The sequence below is a fragment of the Trachymyrmex septentrionalis genome, unplaced genomic scaffold (assembly GCF_001594115.1).
Source record: "Trachymyrmex septentrionalis isolate Tsep2-gDNA-1 unplaced genomic scaffold, Tsep1.0 scaffold13, whole genome shotgun sequence".
Lineage (NCBI taxonomy): Eukaryota > Metazoa > Arthropoda > Insecta > Hymenoptera > Formicidae > Trachymyrmex > Trachymyrmex septentrionalis.
Genome location: NW_017304438.1, coordinates 3,823,514 through 3,831,067, shown reverse-complemented (window position 1 = coordinate 3,831,067; position 7,554 = coordinate 3,823,514). Strand labels below are relative to the sequence as shown.

Here is a 7,554-nt window from a genome sequence, read left to right as displayed (position 1 = left end):
AAAAAAAGGTTGTCAAAAATAATCGAACACAACAAAAGAGTTGAGTCCAGATGTCCTTCAAAAGGATTTTAGTGGAACACGAATCGGCAAGCCTTCGCTCTCGCAGTCGACGTGGAACGAATGAGAAAGACTACCAAAGGCCAAAGGAAAAACTCAACTGTCGATTATATTTAGATCTATCTCGGCTCAGAGATCCCACATGTTTCCTAGTTTTCGTTAGGTATCTGCAAGTAGTAGGTATTCAGCAATCTGAATCCCACAGTCGCGCGCGGAAACACGCGCGACGGATCCGTATCGATCGAGCGCCGACAGAAATCCCTCCGGTCCGCTCACCGATGCGCTCGTTGCAGACGATGCATCGTGGAAACAGAGTGCACTTTACGGTACAACAGGCTGACTGTAATCTCTTTCCACGTTTCAACGTGAACGTGTCACCTGTCGACCGCGCGCATCGCGGGCTTTTTGCATTTTCGGAAGAAGCGCCCGGCGTTTCCGTTTCAACGCGTTTTCCCTCACGTGCGACCCCGACGTTGAAATCACCGAGACTCGATTGTTGATCCCGTTGCTAGATAGATCGTTGGCTCGCGTACGGTATGCAACTCCACGCACGTTGATACCTGACGGTTCGTACACACGTACGTACACACGCGACGCACGCGTCGTCTTGGCTCGAACTCGTGAACACCGAGGACCACGCTTGGCAGAGACCAGCAACGCGCAGCCTGCGAGCCGTCACCGGGTTGACTGACTCCCGGCACCGAGTCAAAGAACCGTCGCGCACCGCGGCCACGCACACTCAGGAGCGTGATCGTAAGGGGGAACGAGAGGTGTCGAGAAGGATCCTTTTCACGAAGACGTGCTTCCCAAACTTGTATCAACTATACTTAGTTATTAAAGAAGCAATGGTAACTCAATTCTTTGAATCTAATGAATTTTATTATTTTTCACTTCTATGCGTGTGTTCATTTTTAGGGTTAATTTTGAAATAAATATTATCCATATTGACGTATGCATTTAGTAAATAATAGATTCATTGAGTCAAATTTAACACATTTCCTTGAGTTAAATTAAATTGTTTCACTTCATTATTATTTTAGTCAAACTAATGGTATATTGAATAGGAGTAATAGCGATCTATAGGAATAATTGAAAATAACTCAAATTAAATGTAATTTGACATTGAAAATGTAACTGTTTAGGATAAAGTGTTATTTGTTTATGTATGATCCAAATGAAAGGTCAGAGCTTCTGACGCAAGAGCGTGTACTCCTTTTATTTCAATTTTTTAGAAACTTGTTTCAACTTTGTCATCATTTTTTTCGTATCAGTCCGTATCAAACTGTGTTTAAGGAGAATTATAAGGCAAATGTAATATGTTACTTGAAAAGATTACAGATTATTCTAAATTGTATTTAAAAGTAATACAAAAAAATTAGAGACAGTTGACCTGATCTGGATCAAAAGTTATTTCAATAAAAAATAATAGTTTTTAAATTTGTATTCTAATAGAAATATATAAAAAGGTATTAAAATAATGTATAAAATAATAACAAAAATCTCAATTATTTTTATATAAGTGCTTTATGAATTCAAGAATTTATATAAAGAGTTACATTGAGATGCAGACATTATTTCTTCAGTAAATGAACAAAACTAATTGGTGAATTTCAATGAAACTTTGCATAAGTCATTTTTAGTACCTATTTAAAATATTTATTTAGAAAATTTGATTTTTATTATTTTTAAAATTTTTGTTTATAACAATAAAACTAATATCAAATAAAATAAATAAACTATAAAAATGTTGCTCAATAAAAACAGAATGTTATGAACACACTTTCACACTTTTAGTTTGTTTAAACCGTAAATATTAATATATGTGTTTTATGCCCTTATGATCTCTTTAAGTGACTTCCATTTATTTTATAGAAATTAAAATCGAAAACTTCGCGCAAAGAAAGTCAAATAATAGAAAATTAGATGATATTAAAAGAAACAAATTTTTTAACACTGTACATATATTCATGGAAAAAAATGATTTTGTATTAATAATAGATCCAATTGGAAGTAGCCTTATTCAATAACAGTATTATATTCAATTCTATCAATGTAAATTAACTATAATCTCGGTTCAACTTACTCTTTACCTTCTTCTAATGTTTTAAAGATAAAAGTTAAACCGAGATTAAAGTTACTCTGTATTAATCACTCTGTATTAATCACTCAGTAAAATTTGGACGTTTGTGAAACAAATATATAAATATTTATTTTATTAAAACAAGTGCATAATTCATAAACTTTGTGGATCAAAATTTTGTGACATAAAACACTAATCATTCATCAACGATATTGCAACAACATTGCATTCTAGCAATAACATTGGCTGCATTCAGCAAAAAAAGTAGTTTTACAACTATTGTGAAATTCTTTGATATGATTGGTCTTGCCCTTTAGAGTTCCTCACTGGGTCTAAATGTATAAACCAACTATATTCGAGAATTTTACAACAGTTGCTTTTTCTTCTGTGTGAAACGCAGCCATTGCAAACGTTGCAGCTATAAATTGCTACAAACTTCTGGGCTGTGGGGAAACGTACTGAATCAACAAGATTATTTCCAGTTTAATTAATGCTGTTAATAATTTTTTTCTGTGTGGAGAGAAATATATTCTACAGGCTTACTTTGTACTTAGTAAATGTACTCTTAAAATAGTGTCTGTAACTAATTATAACGTTATCGATTATTAGCACTCGGAGCATTTTTTAACAGGAAACAATTAGATTTGTAGAATGTATGAAATATATATCGTATGTATGTGGATATAAATTTTTTCTGTATAGATATAACTGAAAGTATAAATAGTATAATTTTTTAGCAGGTGTCTTCAAATATGGAAAGTATTTTTATTTCGCTTTCAACCCCAATGGGAATCCATTACTTTCTAACGTAAGTCTTATTTTCGTACAAACTATGTTAGGTATATTGTGAAATTACTCGCCATATGGAACCGGTTTCACGCTCTGAGGGCATATTTCAGGGACGCGCCTACATGAGGCACTTAATCGAGGCCACTCGAGAATCGAGCACGCAGACCTCGTCTAAAGAAAATGTATTTATATACCCGGAAACATTTATTATACAATTATATCCATAGCTGAAATTAAAACGTATTAATTAAATTTATAACTATTTTAAATACATATTTACTTTCATGGGAGAAAGAAATGAGCGATTGTACTTGTATAATTAATCTTTATGTATATCTTAAGTATCTTTGAACTATTTCAATATTTAATTACGAAAAGTTTAGATTGCGAATACTCGGTGTAAAGGAACTCGTCGTTTCTTTCGGCTGAAAGAGAAAATGGTTATTTGAATAAAAGTTACGACATTCTCACTTCAACGAAGACGTTGTTGAAATCGTCTTAGCAAGAATGAAGTACTCGCGGTATATATCCGCGATAACTTCTTACAAGCCGCAAGTAACTTCGCGACAATACCTTCTCGCGAGACGTCGCGACAGAAGTATCTCGCTCTGACGTACGAGATAATAAAACGGAAAGACAGCCAGTTTCTCTGTCGCCACGGCGAGATGCGTGAGAGAATTCCGGTTCTCCGGAGGGGAAAGGAACAGGACAATGGACAGAGGGTTGGAAAGGGCAGGGATTCTAGATACTGGCTCGATATAATACCGCAGCCAGGTGCGACACGATTCGTATGCGGTACAGCCAGTGTGCGTGCAATCACTCGCATTTACGCTGCTCTTCGGCTGAAACTTCTCTTTGTAATTCCCGTTCTTCTACCAATATAGATTAAACTTTAAACAGGGCTGTATGTATTTGAAATACTTCTATTTCAAACACGGTATTTGCAATACAAGCGTATTTTGTATTTCAGCGGAGCACAAGTATTACGTACGTTGTATTTAAAATGGAACGATTAAAAGATTTTTTTAATTGGGTTTTTTTAATTCAAAAGTAAGATTGATTGTCAGTATTTGAAATACAAAATGTTTTTATAAGCTCCCATCGGAAATACAATTGTCTTACAAATACTGTTTTTGAAATAAAAGTATTTCAAATACATGCTCAGTTTTGACTTTAAATATGAAAATTAAATTCGACGCACAATTTGCAGGATTGGATACGAGTATATAAATTCATCATGCGGAATTATTTAAACGCTAAAGATCCAGCTTGACTGTTTAGGATTTTTATTTCTGATTTGTTGTAAATTAACTTTAATCTCGATTCAATTTACTCTTCATCCTTTTTTAATTCTTAGAATTAGAAAAAGATGAAATTAGTTGAACCAAGATTAAAGTTAAACTACAACATTGATAGAAATGAACGTTATGCTTAGTTTTTCGTTGTCTGGTTAACTTTTGGTAGACTTAACCGCATTTAACTTGATGCTAATAATGTAAAAATTGTGTTTTTTTTTAAGCTATGATTAATCACTAAATAGTTTTATAATAGTTTAACTTTAAAAGTTATTTACTACAAAATCATCAATTTAGAGCTTAACCATAGCTAGAAAAATCTAATTTTTTATAATATAAAACAATCAATTACAATCAAAGTTAGATGTTTCAAACATTACATTATGCATTTATTAAATAAATTTATTTCAGACACGACTGCGTGCAATGCTGACAACTTCCGGACTTTCAACACAATCAATCTGAAACATTAATTAACCGAAACAATCCCCCCCTAAATTAAATTAAATTAGAAAAATCAGTAAAGAACTTATTGCAGAAAAGTATTACAATTTTTACATTATCATCAGGTTAAGTCTAACCACAAATTGAGCAGAAAATGAAAAAATCGCCTTAATCAAACCAAACGAATTCACTTTTCATTCGTGTAGGTGAACGACCCCAAAGAGGCCCTGCGGGTGAACTTCCGTGAAACTCTATCGTAAGCTTCGCTCGCGTAATGCGCCCTTTCCCGGCCCATCCCGCGAAACGGGAATAACGAAACGTACCGCTAATATCGCGAAACCACACCACAGATCACCACCGCATCGAAATTGTTTACCGGGCACCGTGCCAGCGCTATTAAGCGATCGTTTATTTATATCTCCGCTCGACCACGCGCGGGCGTGCCTGTGCCTTGAAAATAATGCTCCTGATACTACGAGCGTACACGGATTATAGATGGCGAGATTAAGGGCATTGCTTAGAAAGCGCACGAGTTGCATTTTAGAAAGATGAAATATTAATGCGAACGATACAAATAATGGCTGGCTTTGTACACGGCTTGTGTTTTTCTCCTGTCACGAGTTCAAAGTCTGCAGATTCATTTCTAGATAACTCGGTGTTATCGATTTTTCTTTGATGAAGCTAGTCGGCCGTTAATAACCCTCGAGGTACGCGCAATTGAAGCCGAAGGATTTTTTTTTTTTTTTTTTTTGGCGAATCAAGCCGTTTGCGTAGCGAAATGTGTTGCAGACGCACGTGTCTTTAATCTTCTGGAGTTGACGTCAAAACACGGTTACTAACGCTAGGTTTATGAAACTCATTTAATTTGTGTTGATTAAAAGGCACTAATTAATTTCAAAGAAATGAAATGATTTAATTCATATAAAAAAGAATGAATAAGTTCATTTTAATAACAGTAATTCCTTTGCAGATATTAACATAAAGAATATATACTATTAAATGGAAATGGACCGAAAAAGATTCAATAAGTGAAGAGAATCGTATTTTAATGAGGGAGATGCAGATTCGAATCCTAACTGAAATGATATTTTTCATAATAAATTCTTCAGTGTTTTAAAGATGCTCATCAGCATTAGTAAACTGCTTGTACGAATTTAATGAGTGATATGTACTCTGGCTTCAGTCTAGGACTGTGTTTCAAAACAAATAATCAACGCGTAGTTTGTTTGAATTGGAAAATGTAAAAATTCACATGTATTACTATTATTAAGTATAAAGACTCGGCTTGACTGAATATAGCCCTCTTCTCTATTTGCGTTGAACATTTCTCGATCTATTTTCATTTATTGTAAAGATAAAATTGCTGAATCACATAAAATTTTAAATTTAGTATATCTAGTATTATAACACTTTTTTCTATTTAGAAAAAAAGATGTAGCTCATTTCAGTTCAGCTTATTTCAGAATTATTTTGTAGATAGATTTTTTTCTGCATAAGAATGCTTTATCGAATTATAATATTTTAAACAAATTACGTACCGAATTTGAATATAAAATTATACTATAATATACTACAAAAATCTCTCCATACGATATTATACTGATAATTATTCATTAGATATAAGAAGAATGTTAATAAAGCCAACGGCACAGGGTATATAAAGCCGCTTTATTAACATTCCTCATTTTTCCTACTGAATTGCTCGCGTTTTAGTAAATTGCTAGAAATGCACCGCACAAAACAGAGAATTTCTAGTAATTTCAAGCAATTAGTAATTTATTAAAACGCAAACAAAAATTCACAAAAATATTATTAAACCCGCCTTAACCGAATATGACTTTGTTTATTCATTTGTGACAAAGAATATAATTGAATGGATCCAATAAACGTCAATATAGGCCGAAGGGTCAGTTCCAGAGGGTTATAATATACGAACTATGCAGGCAATTGGGAAATTTTTGCTGTGCGTATGCCTTTCCAAGTTAAGCATAATGTTATCTCCCGCGGAGATATTACCCCGTTTTCTTCGTCAAATGATAAATCGGATTACGTCCATCGCGTAACTGCCAATTACTCTTCGGCCATTCGACCGTCCGACTTCTCGTACGCGCTCATACATTCTCGTACAACGAGGAACCGTGAAACGTGGATACGGTCATTTATCACCGCGAGAAACCACGGCGAAACAATATCTACCATGTCGTCGTCTTTCGTTTCTTTCGATATGTAACGACAACTCGTATGTTACGAGGTCAAGTCGAGCGTATACGACTTCGAGATCCATGCGCTACTTAATAAAAAGACATCATTGACATAGTAAGAAGTAATATTATTTCTCGATCGCGATAGATATTGGAAATCATTCAACTTAGCTTTCCAGTCTTTTAACTACATAGAAACGTTTTATTCGAGAATTTAGTTTCAAGCAGTTTCCGTAGAGATACAATATATCATTAAATTGCCCTAATATGTTATCGATATATTAAATTTAACGTACAAATGAGCGAAGTTATTGAGCACTAAACTATGCATTCAGTGGTTATTAAGAGGTCCAATCTATCATGCTAAAAGTTTGAACAAGAGATAAAGGGTGCTTTCCATTTGATGACACAAGCCAACACAAGTATCGTTCTATCTTTGTCACTCTCTGAATATCAACAAGAATAGAAGCGGCGCTTGTTGTCAAATAGAAAGCACCCAAACTTTTAAAAATTCTGTCCGTTTTTTATATCAGTTAGGGTCTCTAACAGCCAATGTTGCAGCAGAGAGCGTGATAAGTGATTCTGATTTTTAAGCAGTTTTGTATTATTAATTTGTTATTACATATTTTATTTGAGTATTATGAAAATATACACGTCCAATTAGATTGTATAAACACAAATAACCTGG

At 34.1% G+C, this 7,554-nt stretch overlaps 1 protein-coding gene across 1 annotated transcript in view; it reads left to right on the top strand.

The window, feature by feature from the left end:
• The first annotated feature begins 3,770 nt into the window (after window positions 1-3,770).
• Window positions 3,771-7,554, top strand: part of LOC108756830 (L-2-hydroxyglutarate dehydrogenase, mitochondrial) — a 12,345-nt gene continuing 8,561 nt past the window's right edge. Inside the window, exon 1 of the mRNA XM_018500919.1 lies at window positions 3,771-3,783. The gene's annotated coding sequence lies outside the window, so the exon portion shown is untranslated. The remainder of the gene's footprint in view (window positions 3,784-7,554) is intronic.